A 12,903-nucleotide genomic window follows, 5' to 3' on the forward strand; every position below is an offset into this window, starting at 1 on the left:
AAAGGACTAATACCATTCCACTCTCTCGGCATTAGATTCAGACTGGCCACAGGCACGGTGAGGTCAGCGCCTACATGGAGGAAGTACTAGTATTAGTACAAGTACAAGGTCTTGTGATCAGGGCTGGGCACCGTTACACAATAACAGTCTGGCATCGAAAGAGAAGGTTTAGGTACTACCGGTATTGAGAAAATAAAAGTATCGAAAGCAGGAACCGAAAAAAAATCTTTATATTCAAGTTGTGATGCTGTTGGCGATCCCAATCTAAAAGAAGTGAAAGACAAAAAAAAAAATTTTAGTGGGGAAAATTGGAAATAAATTGGGTCACATTCGGGAGAAATTCTGGAATTGTTTTTAGAAGATTTTTTTTTCCCTCTTAAAAAAAAAAAAAAAGAAATCCAGAATTTCTCCTGAATTTAACCAAATGTTTTCCAATTTTTCCCACTTAAATTTTTTTTTGCTTTCTCTTTCACTTTGTTTTTTTCTTTTAGATTTGGATTTTGGATTTTTTTCCCCCACAGGATTTATGTGGGGAAAAAATTAGAAGATTTTGTTTTTTTAAGGGAAATTTTTTTGGGGGGGGAATTGAAAACATTTATTAAAAATGGGGAAAAAATTAAGTTTTTTTCTGCCCTGTTGTAGTAAGGAAGTTTCAAAGTATCAAACAAATGATACAAATGTAAAAGAAATGAAATGGAAGGAAAAGGAATAAAAACATAATTCATCTTAAATCATTTAGTGTAGGGCTGTGTCCGAATGTCCAAACTATTCCTTATATATTGACTATATAGACCATAGGTGTCAAACTCTGGCCCACGGGCCAAATTTGGCCCGCAATGTAATTATATTTGGCCCGCTTGGCTATACCAAATGACTACTCGAGCTGGCCCACCGGTATTATACATTTTTTTTCAGATTTTGCATATCTGGACTATTAAGTTATATATTGTATAGTAATAAGTGTTGCTTGTTCCATATTCAATGTTAAAGCAAATCTTGTTTGGGTCCATATTAAAAGGTTCATTTGTTCAATGGTGGCCCGTGACTTTGTTCAAGTTTTACATTTTGGCCCACTGTGTATTTGAGTTTGACACCCCTGATATAGACCCTTTAATTGTTTGTAAACATTCGGGGCTTAGCTGGAGACGGGAAGCTCGATCCCTATCTATTTCCATTGTAGCTGTTGTCATAGTAACGATAAACTAATGTCTAACTGTTGTTGGAAATTTCAGATAAACCTTATTTTATCGTCTCAAATGTCGTTCCTCTTGTTCTTGAACCTTAAGCCACAACAGGACCACATTGTAGTTTTACACTTATAATCGCTAGTTTTAGTTTAATCTTATTTCTCTTGATCACTTCCTGCCTCCAGATGATGATGTCACTGATGATGTCAGCAGCTAAAGGGTCTATAGTGCTCACGCCATTGTGTAAGGGTGTAGGGGTGTCCGAATGTCCAGAGAGAAAAAAGTAGGGCACTCAAAAATTCCCACAATGCATTCTGAAAAGTAGTAGAGCAGCGGTGGTCACTAAACGGGTCAATATAGACCACAATGCATTGCGAGAGTCGAACTAAACAACACGACTGAATGACATCAGCTGTTCCAGTCGTGTGTTGTGTATTGAAAAGTATAAACGACTTGAATATGAGATGAAAAAATGCTAACGCTAGCTGGTTAGCTTTAGCTCGAGCTAAATGACCGATCGCTCGAGGGGTTCGGGACGAGGGTGGACATTCAGACACAGCCTAGGTATCGAAAAAGTATATGAAAGTACTGGTATCGAAAAAATCTAGCGGCCCCCAGCCCTACTGTTATTAGACACAAGGACGTCTTTAGTATTCTGCATCAAACCACAGCGATTTGTCAAGAGAAAAACCCCAAAAAGTAAAGACTGTCCCTCACTCCTGACTCCATTTTCCGGCTAAATCTCAAACTCCTCTAAATGTCACGCTAAAGATGGCTGTAAGATTTATAATGTCCCCTTCGAGAGAGGCAGGAGACACAGCAGGGCCTAATTTAGTTGCATTATCTGGAATGTCCCGGGGCTGGCTTAATAATGTGTCCCCATTTGGCGAAAGTTTGAAAAAGCAAAGTTATAAATCAATGTAAAAGTGATGCAAGCCGCTTCCACCTACAACTAAAGCCCGGGTAATAACGCTCAGTCTGGGGGTGAATCGATTCCCCCGCATTGTTCCCAGGGCGATCTGACAGTAAATATGTAGCCGCTGTTTTAACACGACGGGATAAGTCTGACCTTGCCTCGGCTCAAAGCGAAGCAAAGAGGAGGGATATGGATTGATCGGCCTCGTTTAGCTCGATCCGATCTGTCTCCTGACCCGAGATGAACCGCCACACGTCGCGCAAACACTCGCCGATTGATGACACTTTGGCTTCGCGCCGCCGTCTGTGCCTTTTCCAGACACAGCTGTGAAGTCGCTAACGTGCTAATGATGAGGAGTCTGCCGCCTTTGACGGGTCTGAATGAAGAGACGGATAACGACCCCGGGCTGCGGTGGGGGAGATACCGAGTTATGAGAGATGGGAATGTGACACTTCACGGAGACACAACACTTGTATAGGCTCAGAATGTTGGATAGCGACATGATGCTAACGACGGCTTCCTGTCTGTGAAATCATGCAGCTATTGGATTATTACATGTTAAAAACTTTACTAATTTACTGCATTTACAGACCAACAGAAGGTTTGGTCATCATTGTAGTGTGATATAGACTGGTGCTGTGTGATTGAAAAAAGCATAATACCCCCTCTTTAAAGCAGAACTATGTAACTCTTGCCCCTAGAGGCCATAAGCGCCACTGCAGGTGTCGTGACATATTGCAATTTTTTAACGAAAAGATACAGAAACATGGAGAGGAGCAAAGTGGTTCAACAGCCCATAAATACATACATATATCGGGCTAATGCTAACGGTTAGCTAGCGGTAGCTACAACTGCCGTTTTTTCACTTCTGCTGAACAATCTGCTGTGAGAAAATATCCATATGGACCCGATTTACACTTGACTTTATTTATGTGATAAATAAGTTCCACCAGAAAATGGTTAAAAAGAGTGAAAAATTGCAGCCACGCCCCCTTATGACGAGATGCCGTCCCTAACCATCCCTAACGCTAACCTACCCATCCATGCTAACTTTAATCCATGTATCGATGTCTACTGCCGGGGTATGATCGCCAAAAATATGTAGATAAATCTTTTCTATTTTCTAAACTGTATCCAGGTTAAAATGAATTATGCCAAAATTAAAGGAACAGGCCACCGTATTTCCACGACAACTTGATGCGTACCTGTCTGGTCTTTGTGTCCGTGGAAGAGCTCGGTCGCTTCTAACTTCACCCCCGTTTGGAGCCATAGGAATACAATGGGAGAGGCTAAATGCTAACAACATCCAACAACAGGTACACATCAACTTGTCTAAGCTCAGGTAAGAACATATCACAGTGTGGAAAAACGGTGGCCTGTTCCTTTAAGGCAGTGGTTCCCAAAGTGGGGTCCGGGGCCCTCTGAGGCACTACGGGGGGCCCCCAAAGCTTGTCTGCAAAACAAGTACAATGAAAAGAGTTCATTTTGATGGACAAATACACCAGTTTGAACCAGTATTAAGCCTACTGTCCAGTGTTAATTTCGTCGACTAAAATATTTTATCTTAATTTTAGTCAGTGTTATTTTTGACGACTAAAATTGGACTAAAACTAAATTAAAAGTTTTTCATGAGACCAAAACTATGAATAAAATGTCCAGATATTTTAGTCGACTAAAATGAGACTAAATAAAAATGAAAAGGAGAGACTAAAATCATCCAAACTTCTATTGACCGTCTGAAAGAGCCTCAGATCATGTAAATTCTCTGCCAAAGGATCAGCTGAGCTTTGTTCATGTGGAGCAGCTCCATGAAGCAGAGGAACAAGATTAAATATGATTATAATGAATATTATCAATGCAAAGTCCACTAAATTCGTCTTAAATTTAGTCGACTAAATTTACTTGCAATTTTTTTTGACTAAAACTAGACTAAAATCAAATTACATTTTCATCAAAAGACTAAGACTAAAACTAAATTAAAATATGTTATCAAAATTAACACCGTTAGTGTCATTACTAGATGTTACTTTTTAGCTGTAAAATTATTTAAAATTCCTTTGATTGGAGTAAACTATTATGATTTGTGGGGCCCCGAGAGATTTTGTGATCAATAAGGGGTCCGCGATGTCCCGGACTTTGGAAGTGGCTGCTTTAAGGCATTCAAAGTCATTAAAAAGCATTTACATTGGATTCAAACTGGCATTAAATCAACATTTCCTTAACCTCTGACCCCCGGCCTGGACCGAGTGCAAATCTAAAAGCAAAATCGTGCTGGAAAAGCAACAAAAAAGTAACGAGAACACAACAAAATTGCGAGATTTTCAAAGAGAGCGAGTTGAATCAGCTGATGTGACACTGTTGACCTCTTTTGCATCTTGTTTATTTACTCGTGTGGAAAAGGGGGGAAGCTAAAAAGGCTTTGTGGTTTGAAGTGTCTGGGGTAAATCTGGACGAATGCCCTGAGCAAACTTCAGGGGCAGAACACGTCGAAACCAAGAGTCGGACGCATTAATCTGGTTTATAATGATTTGTTTGTGTTTATTGGAGTCTCGTCCTGTTTACTCCCGGGTCTCGCGGTCCTGGTTTTGTTTATTTTAGATAAACTTCCAATCAATCGATCCCCCTGGATTCCGCTGTTTTATTTCTCTGTGTTTTGTGCCAGCTGCTCACCTCGCTCCTCATCCGTCTCTCAGCGGTAACTCTAAAAATAGCCGAGGTTGTAGGCTAATAAATCTGATTCCATACATGCTTCCCTTAAATGGTCACTGAAGAAAACTCACCTTCTTCTTCTCCTGTCCAGCCGGTTTCTTTCCATTTATTATATCTCTTTGTGTATTGGCAGAACTGGTTCAGGAAGTAAAAAATGAAGATGCAATTTAGGGAAAAGTAGAAAGATATTGGTTTAGTTGGACGTATAGTTTAGTGGTAGTGGGTTTTGTATTTGTAGTATAGACCAGGGGTTCTCAACCTGGGGGTCGCGAGACAGATTTGGGGGGGTCGCCAGAGCATATAGATAAAAATACATATTGTTATTATGGTGTTGTAGCATACATGCTGTTTTACCAGGGTGCTATTATTTGTTCTAAATTTGATTAATTTGATTTTAGCCATTGTTTTATCTTTGTTTTTTAAAGCAAAATGGACTTTTTCAAGCTTTCCATCATGTTATTATGTCATTCCCTCATTAAAAACATGCCTGAAGTGTTGCCTTGGCACATTCACGTGTTTTTGAGTAATCTGTAAAAACTCTGATGGCGGCCATTTTAGGGATAGGTTTGCCTGAGTCCTCCTAGGAACGCCCCCACCTCCTGGAGACGCCTCCGAGCTTTCGTCACCAGCCGAGTAACCAACCACTGCTCCTCAGCAGAACCCCCTCCCCACTGATGCCACAGACAGCGTGTGGAGGGGGCGTGTCTAAAGGCTCAGAGGTTCTTAAAGAGACAGAGGCCTATTTCAAGACATTCACTACAGCCATTTTGAGAGAGACATTTTATACAAGGCAGTTATTCTAATTTACTGCATTTACAGACCAACAGAAGGTTTGGTCATCATTGTAGTGTGATATAGACTGGTGCTATGGGACTGAAAAAAGCAAAATACCCCCTCTTTAAGAATTATATAGGTTAATGTCCCTGTTTTTCCCATGGTCTGACCCGGGCGGGGGTCACGATCCTAATGAACTGTTATACTGGGGGTCACGGCTCCAAAAGGTTGAGAACCACTGGTATAGACGGATGACTGAATGGCTTAATATAGAGGGTGCAGTTACACACATGACCTGAGGTGGCAGTAGTGAGTATAAAATGGATAACTTGCATCTAGCCCCTTTAACCCCCCTTAACTCCCACCTGAACCGAGCAGATTTTCTCCAGCTTTACCCCAATCCAAAAGCTTCTGGAAAAAAGGTGTGAAAATAGCAACAAAACTGAGACGAAAACAAGGATGAAAATGTGAAAAAAGTGACAAAAAATTTACAAAAAATGACAAAAATTTGACAAAAAAGTGAAAAAAATTTGGCGAAAAATGGACAAAAAACTGACCAAAAAATATCGAAAAATTTGACGAAAAAGTGACAAAAAAGTCACGAAAATTTGACAAAAATGAGATGACTGCCCAACAAAAAAAGTGATGAAAAAAAATCTGATAATGTGATGAAAAAGATCAATTTAGTTTTGTAGGTCTTAGCTTTCAAATGAGGTGTTACACTGGCCTACAGGATTTGGGTGAAGCTGAACTGGAGAAAATGCTCTCGGTTCAGGCGGGAGTTAAGAGGTTAACAGCTTAGCATTAGCCGTCAAACATCGCAAATAATGAACGATCCAGATGTTTTCAGCTGTTGTCAACCATCGACTGCATTTAGGTGATGCCAAAGCCTGGTTAGAAATCATTAATGAATGTACAGAGCTTTGAGTTTTTACTACAGATATAAATTAGCGTCTAAAAGTGTCCTCTGAGCTAAAATTCAGTGAAGTTTCTGCTTTTTTGGAGTCGGATTCACATCTAACAGCATTGTCATCTTGGAATATCCCCGTGCCATCAGGGAAGAAGAAAACCCTTTGATTGAACCCTTTGATTCCTCCTCCGCTGTGTTCAGCCTCACACTTGGCTCTCCCGGGTCCCTAAACGGTTCACCCTTGTCCCCGCCGGGCCGCCGTACACGCGCCTTCCCCTAAGTGCTGTTTTACGGCTCCGTAAATCCCCAAAGTCAACAAGGCCAGCGCTTGTTTGGAAAGCAGTAGCCCCGAGTTCCAAGCGTCAAAGGTCAATATTTCTTTTTGCGAACAGAGAGCGCCGTGTCCCGAGTCCAGACCGGGTTTGTGCCGGGGTTTTTTCGGGAGGACTGGTTTGGGACGGACACCAGGGATCACCAAGCTCTCCCTCCACCTTAACCCAGCACATTTACTCCAGATCATTTGAAAGCTAAGACCTACTCATCTAAATGGATCCATCGCTTTTGTGTTGGGGTTCATCACATTTTTGTCACTTATTTGTTTTCATCCTTGTTTTCGTCGCTATTTTGATGCTTTTTTCAAGAGGATTTTAGATTTGAGTAAAGCTAAACTGGAGAAAATGTGTAAGTTCTTGAAAAAAGCTTCAAAATAGCAATGAAAACAAGATGAAAACAAAAAAGCCACAAAAGCCAGCAAAAGACCAATAAATAAGCTCCACAAAGTTATGTCATGTGACTTACACAATAATGCCACAAAACTGCAACTGTAAAGCCACAAAATTAAAGCAACAAAATGAATAAAAAAGCAATGAAAATGTGACAAACATGCACAAAAGAGCAGACAAAAAAGTGACAAAAATGTGGGGGAAAAAGTCACAAAAAAAACACAAAAATGCAACAAAAACATGAACAAAAAAGCCAGAAAAAGTGACCAAAAAAAGCACAAAAAAGTGACAAAAAAAAACACAAAAATGCGACAAAACATGAACAAAAAAGCCACAAAAAAGTGACCAAAAAACGCACAAAAAAGTGACAAAAATGTGACAAAAAAAAACACAAAAATGCGACAAAACATGACAAGAAAGCCACAAAAAAGGGACAAAAATGCTAAAAAATGCGACAAAAACTTGAACAAAAAAGCCAGAAAAAAGTGACCAAAAAAGCACAAAAAAGTGACAAAAATGCGGGGGGAAAAAAGACACAAAAAAAACACAAAAATGCGACAAAAACATGACCAAAAAAGTGACAAAAAAGCACAAAAAAGTGACAAAATGTGATGAAAACTTGACAAGAAAGCCACAAAAAAGGGACACAAAAAGTGACAAAAATGCGACGAAAACATGACAAAAAATCCTCAAAAAAGTGACAGAAAAACAAAAAAAGTCACAACAACACTTCAATCTCGCGACAACAAAGATCCGTTTAGATCAGGTTTAGATCAGGTCTTAGCTTTCAAATGAGGCGTTACACAACATTGCCCCAAAAACGCATTGTCTGTGTTTATTTCCTGTTTATTATTATTCCCTGCACTGTGCAAACCCAGGGTGCTGCAGTGCCCTCAGCACCCTGGGTTCCCACGGCCTTGGTTACACCGGCCCAGACTCCTGAACTGGAGAAACACTAGGTTAAGGCGGGGGGTAAGAGGTTAAATCTTTATAATGGTGTTTATTATGTACAACCACCATAATAATGAACCTGTCTTATGTTGACTTAGTCCTGCTTTAGTCCGAGTTTAGCTCCATGGTTTACTTTTCGCCTCTTACCCCCAGTGGCCTCGCTCGTTCCTCACCCACATGTGAATAAACACTATTAAAAATATCGTCTTTTTGACCTGGTGGGCCTTTTTCCAAGAAGGAAAACACGGATTTCTCCCGACTTCCCCCTCGGTAAACAGACTGTGAGGAGGCGAACATTGGCGGTGCTGTTCACGGCGCCCCGGCCCGTCCATCACGGCCTGAACCATGCGGCAATAAATGGGTTTTTTTAGTGCCCAAACATAGATCTTTCTTCACCTTTCCACCCCGCGAGGACCTCTGGGGAGACTGTGGAGGCCTGCGGTGAAGAGGATACAAGATAATCATTTCACGCCACTTATTTTGGTTCTGAATATGGAAAATGGGGTCAGCGTTTTCCCATTTTTTCCCACAATTTTTATTTATTTTTTCCCCTTGTTTCCTTTTTTTTGCCCCATTTTTACACATTTTTTTACTTATTCATGCCACAATTTTTTCTTGCTTTCCCTTTTTTTCCCCCTCATTTTTGCTCATTTTTATTACTAATATTTTCTCCAATTTTTTCCAATTTATTCCCATTTTTCCCCCCAATTTTTTCCAATTTATTCCCATTTTTCCCCCAATTTTTATTTATTTTTCCCTATTTTTTCATTTTTTTGCTCCATTTCTCCCCATTTTAACACATTTTTTTTCTTATTTATGCCCCAATTTTTTCTTGCTTTCCTATTTTTTTCCCCTAATTTTTGCTCATTTTTAAATTACTAACATTTTCTCTATTTTTCCCATTTTTTTTCAAATTTATTCCACATTTTTTCTAAATTTTTTCCAAATTTTTATTTATTTTCCCCCAATTTTTTCAATTTTTTTTGGCCCAATTTCTCCCCATTTTTACAATTTTTTTTCTTATTTATGCCCCAATTTTTTTCCCTCATTTTTGCTCCTTTTTTATTTCTCTATTTTTCCCAATTTGTTCCCAATTATTTCCCTATTGTTTTCTGGTTCTAGGAAAAAATATCGTTCAGGTATCGGTATCGAACACCAAGTATCACAAAAGTACCGGTATCTCATTTTTTTAAACGTATACCCAGCCCTACTTCTGCAATGTGGCTTTAAAAAAGTCTCCAGCAAACTGCACTAATTTAAAAACAATGAAATCATTCCAAATCAAAGTATTTCCTCACGTTAAACTCTTCCTACACCAGCTTTTGTCCGAGCCCGAGTGTCCCAGTACGATCTGCTGTCACTGCTCTCTCTCACGCAGAGCCCGGGACATTCCTCAATAATGATGTCCCGACAGGAGCTGAGCTTTCCCCACACGAGAGGAGCACCCGGCAGGAGCAACAAAGCGGGACACAAGTGAGGCACGGATGCTAGTATAACGAAAACAAAAGAATGACTAGGAAACTGCGATTGTACTGATGCGATATTGTACTGAGGGTCTTTTTTCTATGTTCTTCCTCCCTGTGGGCTAAAGCAGGCAAAATGATCTTCCAGTGGGGTTAAAGCAGAACTAAGTAACTTTCCGTAGTCCCTCTGGGGGTAATACAAGTGTTAAAGGGATGATTGGAGGGTCTTTATCCCCCCCTGGTGTCTCTGACCAGAAAACCACACTTGCAACTTTCCAGCACCGACCCTGAGTCACCAATACACACTAATGGAATCACAAAGAAGAAGCTAACAGGCTAACGGGCAAAGCTAACAGCGGGCTAACGTCACTTAAACAGTATTTACAGCCAAGTTTGAGTGAAAAAAATGAACAATATCCCTCTGTCCCTTTGTCTTTTCTGTCAGCGTAGTATTTACCCTCACGGACAATTAAAGGGGAGTAAAAAGCCGTAACTTGCTACGACACCTGCAGTTGCGCTTATGGCCTCTAGGGGCATGAGTTACTTAGCACTGCTTTAAAGTGATGATGAGGAGAGCAGGAACAGAATCGATCAAGCTCCTCCCCCTCCCTCCTGATTGGACCTGACAGGCTGGTTCAGAGGAAAAGCTCGTCTCATTGGTCAATGTGGGAGGATACTAGACTGTGATTAGCTGCCGAAATCTGGGAAGGAGGGACTTAATAAAAAAATATTTAGGTGTATTTGTACTTACTTCATTTTTGATTGATTTTTCACGTTTAAAAAAAATTGTAAAACATTTAGACTTCCAGACTATCACTTTAAGATCCAACAAATGAAAAACAAATACAGTATAAAGTGAATATCCTCGTATTTCCAAAGGATGTACCAGAAAAATACATATAATATGAAGAATTAAGTCCATGAAACACAAACTATATCTATGTCCTGTGTCACATTACTCAAGTAAGAGTACAGATACTACAATACCAGTAAATGTTACTGAGCATACTCGCCTCTGCATAGTAAAAAATCCTACTTTGTGAATGTGATTCTGATTGTGGAGACTCTTTATTCATGTTAAAGTCTAAGCAAAAATATCACAATCCGGAATCAGGAACCAGGAATAAAAAAACAAAACTGGTCTAGAACATGACTCAAATGGGTTAAACTAGGATTAAAATGTTGAAAAAGAACTCTACAATAGACAAGAGCAGCCAAATACAAGTAAAAGTGTTGATACTTGAATTATCACACGATTTCTGAACACAAACCTCTTTCAAAACGTAAGTGCAAAAGTATTATTGTCGTGTGTCTTTGATGCGTGTGTTAATTTGCATAAAGCCACATGCTCCACTGTGCACCTTACTTCTTCTCCGTGCACCAACTTCGCATGTTTGTTATCCTGCGTGCAAATACTCATAAAAAACGACTTAAAATTGATTTCTGCGCGTCGTTGTAATGTCGTATACGTGAATAACAAGTGCAAACCAGAACCAAAAGCGATTAAAGAAAAAAAAAAAACTTCATATGCGCATAATATGACGCACAAAACTAAATTTCTCCTTCAAAAACTTACCTTCTACTTTGGTGACATCGTCGGGCTCAAGTAGATCCAGTTTGGGGGGAGTTTTCGGGTCGTTTTTCCCCGAGGATGAAGGCGAGGCGAGGCGGACTGACTACTGCGGGTCGAAACCAAGTCTGGACCGAGGCTGGGACTCTTTGGGGGCTGTGCAGTGAGGCATAGCGGCCGATAGGGGGTGCGAAAGAGCAGCGTGACAGACACCGGATTTTGTTGTTATTACTACTAGTTGTTGTTTTTGTTGCTTTTGATGACTACGAATGACTTGATTGGGAATAGGCACAATATTAAATAAAGCATTTCGAACATAAATGCTAAATAAAAGCAAATTAATCTATAAATAAATCTATTAAATGCATCTTTATGTGTTAAAATGGGGAACGCCGAACATTAATGACTTTGGATCTGGCGCCCTCTGGTGTTGAACAAGAGCAAGACTGAAATAAATGATTGGAAGAAAAAGTCCTGTTAACCCCTTAACTCCCACCTGAACCGAGCACATTTTCTCCAGTTTGGCTTTACCCCAGTCCAAAAGCTTCTGTGAAAATAGCAACAAAACTGAGAAGAAAACAATGATGGAAATGTGACAAAAAAGTGAGAAAACATTGACAAAAAAGCGACGAAAAATTTATGAAAAAGTGGCAAAAATGTCACAAGAAATTGACACAAATTTGACCAAAAAAATGACAAAAAATGTATTTTAAAAATGACAAAAATGTGACAAAAATGTGATAAAAATGACAAAACATGACAAAAATGTGACAGTAATTTGACCAAAAAAAGGACCAAAAAATGTGACAATAATTTGACCAAAAAAATGACCAAAAAATGACAAAAATGTGATAAAAATGACAAAAAAATGACAAAAAAAATGACAAAAATGTGACAAAAATGACAAAAAAAAAATGACAAAAATTTGACAAAAAAAATTGACAAAAAGGACAAAAAATTACAAAAATGAGTTGAATACCCAACAAAAAAATGATGAAAAAAAAAATCTGACGTGAGTAAAAAGATCCTCTCGGTTCAGGCGGGAGTTAAGAGGTTAACAGACTAACAGTTTGCAGCTCAGTAATATCTTATTTTCTTATACTGAACATAAACTACAAATAAAAGTTAAAGTATGTCTGCGCTAAAGCTTATTTTTCTTAAACTTTCACTTTATAAATGGGACTATGGGGATTAAATTATGGGGTTAATAGACACATTTACTACTGATACAATACTGAGACTTCAAAGTATTGTAGTGAGGAGCTGCTAATCATTTGTATGTGCTGGCATTTAGATCATGTCATAAATAATGTAAGGCCAATATATGGTATGATTAAAGAAAGGAGTCATCAGACGTTCTACTAAAGAGGATTTATTTGTTTATTAACCTCTTAACCGAGCGCATTTCCTCCAGTTCAGGCTTTACCCAAATCTTAAAGCTTCTTGACTGGAGAGCAACAGTGTAATGCCTCATTTGAAAGCTAAGACGAAACTGATTTAAACGGATCTTTTCCCTTGTGTTGTTGCTGTGCTGTAATTTGTTTTTGCCGCTTTTTGTTGCTCTTTTGTGGCTTTTCCGTTGCATTTTTGTCGATTGTTGTTTGATCACATTTTTGTTTCTTTTTCGTCACATTTTTGCCACTTTTTCATTGCTTTTTTTGTCACTTTTTGTTCTGTTTTTAGGTTTTTCTGTTGCATTTT

At 39.1% G+C, this 12,903-nt stretch overlaps 1 protein-coding gene across 1 annotated transcript in view; it reads right to left on the bottom strand.

Annotated features, from left to right (window-relative positions):
• Nucleotides 1–11,350, bottom strand: part of LOC306982165 (semaphorin-5B-like) — a gene marked incomplete at its 3' end in the record, with an annotated part of 36,459 nt that extends 25,109 nt beyond the window's left edge. Inside the window, exon 1 of the mRNA XM_079581985.1 lies at nt 11,209–11,350. The remainder of the gene's footprint in view (nt 1–11,208) is intronic.
• Between the last annotated feature and the right edge of the window lie 1,553 nt (nt 11,351–12,903).

The sequence above is a fragment of the Gobius niger genome, assembly GCF_951799975.1.
Source record: "Gobius niger genome assembly, chromosome: 23".
Lineage (NCBI taxonomy): Eukaryota > Metazoa > Chordata > Actinopteri > Gobiiformes > Gobiidae > Gobius > Gobius niger.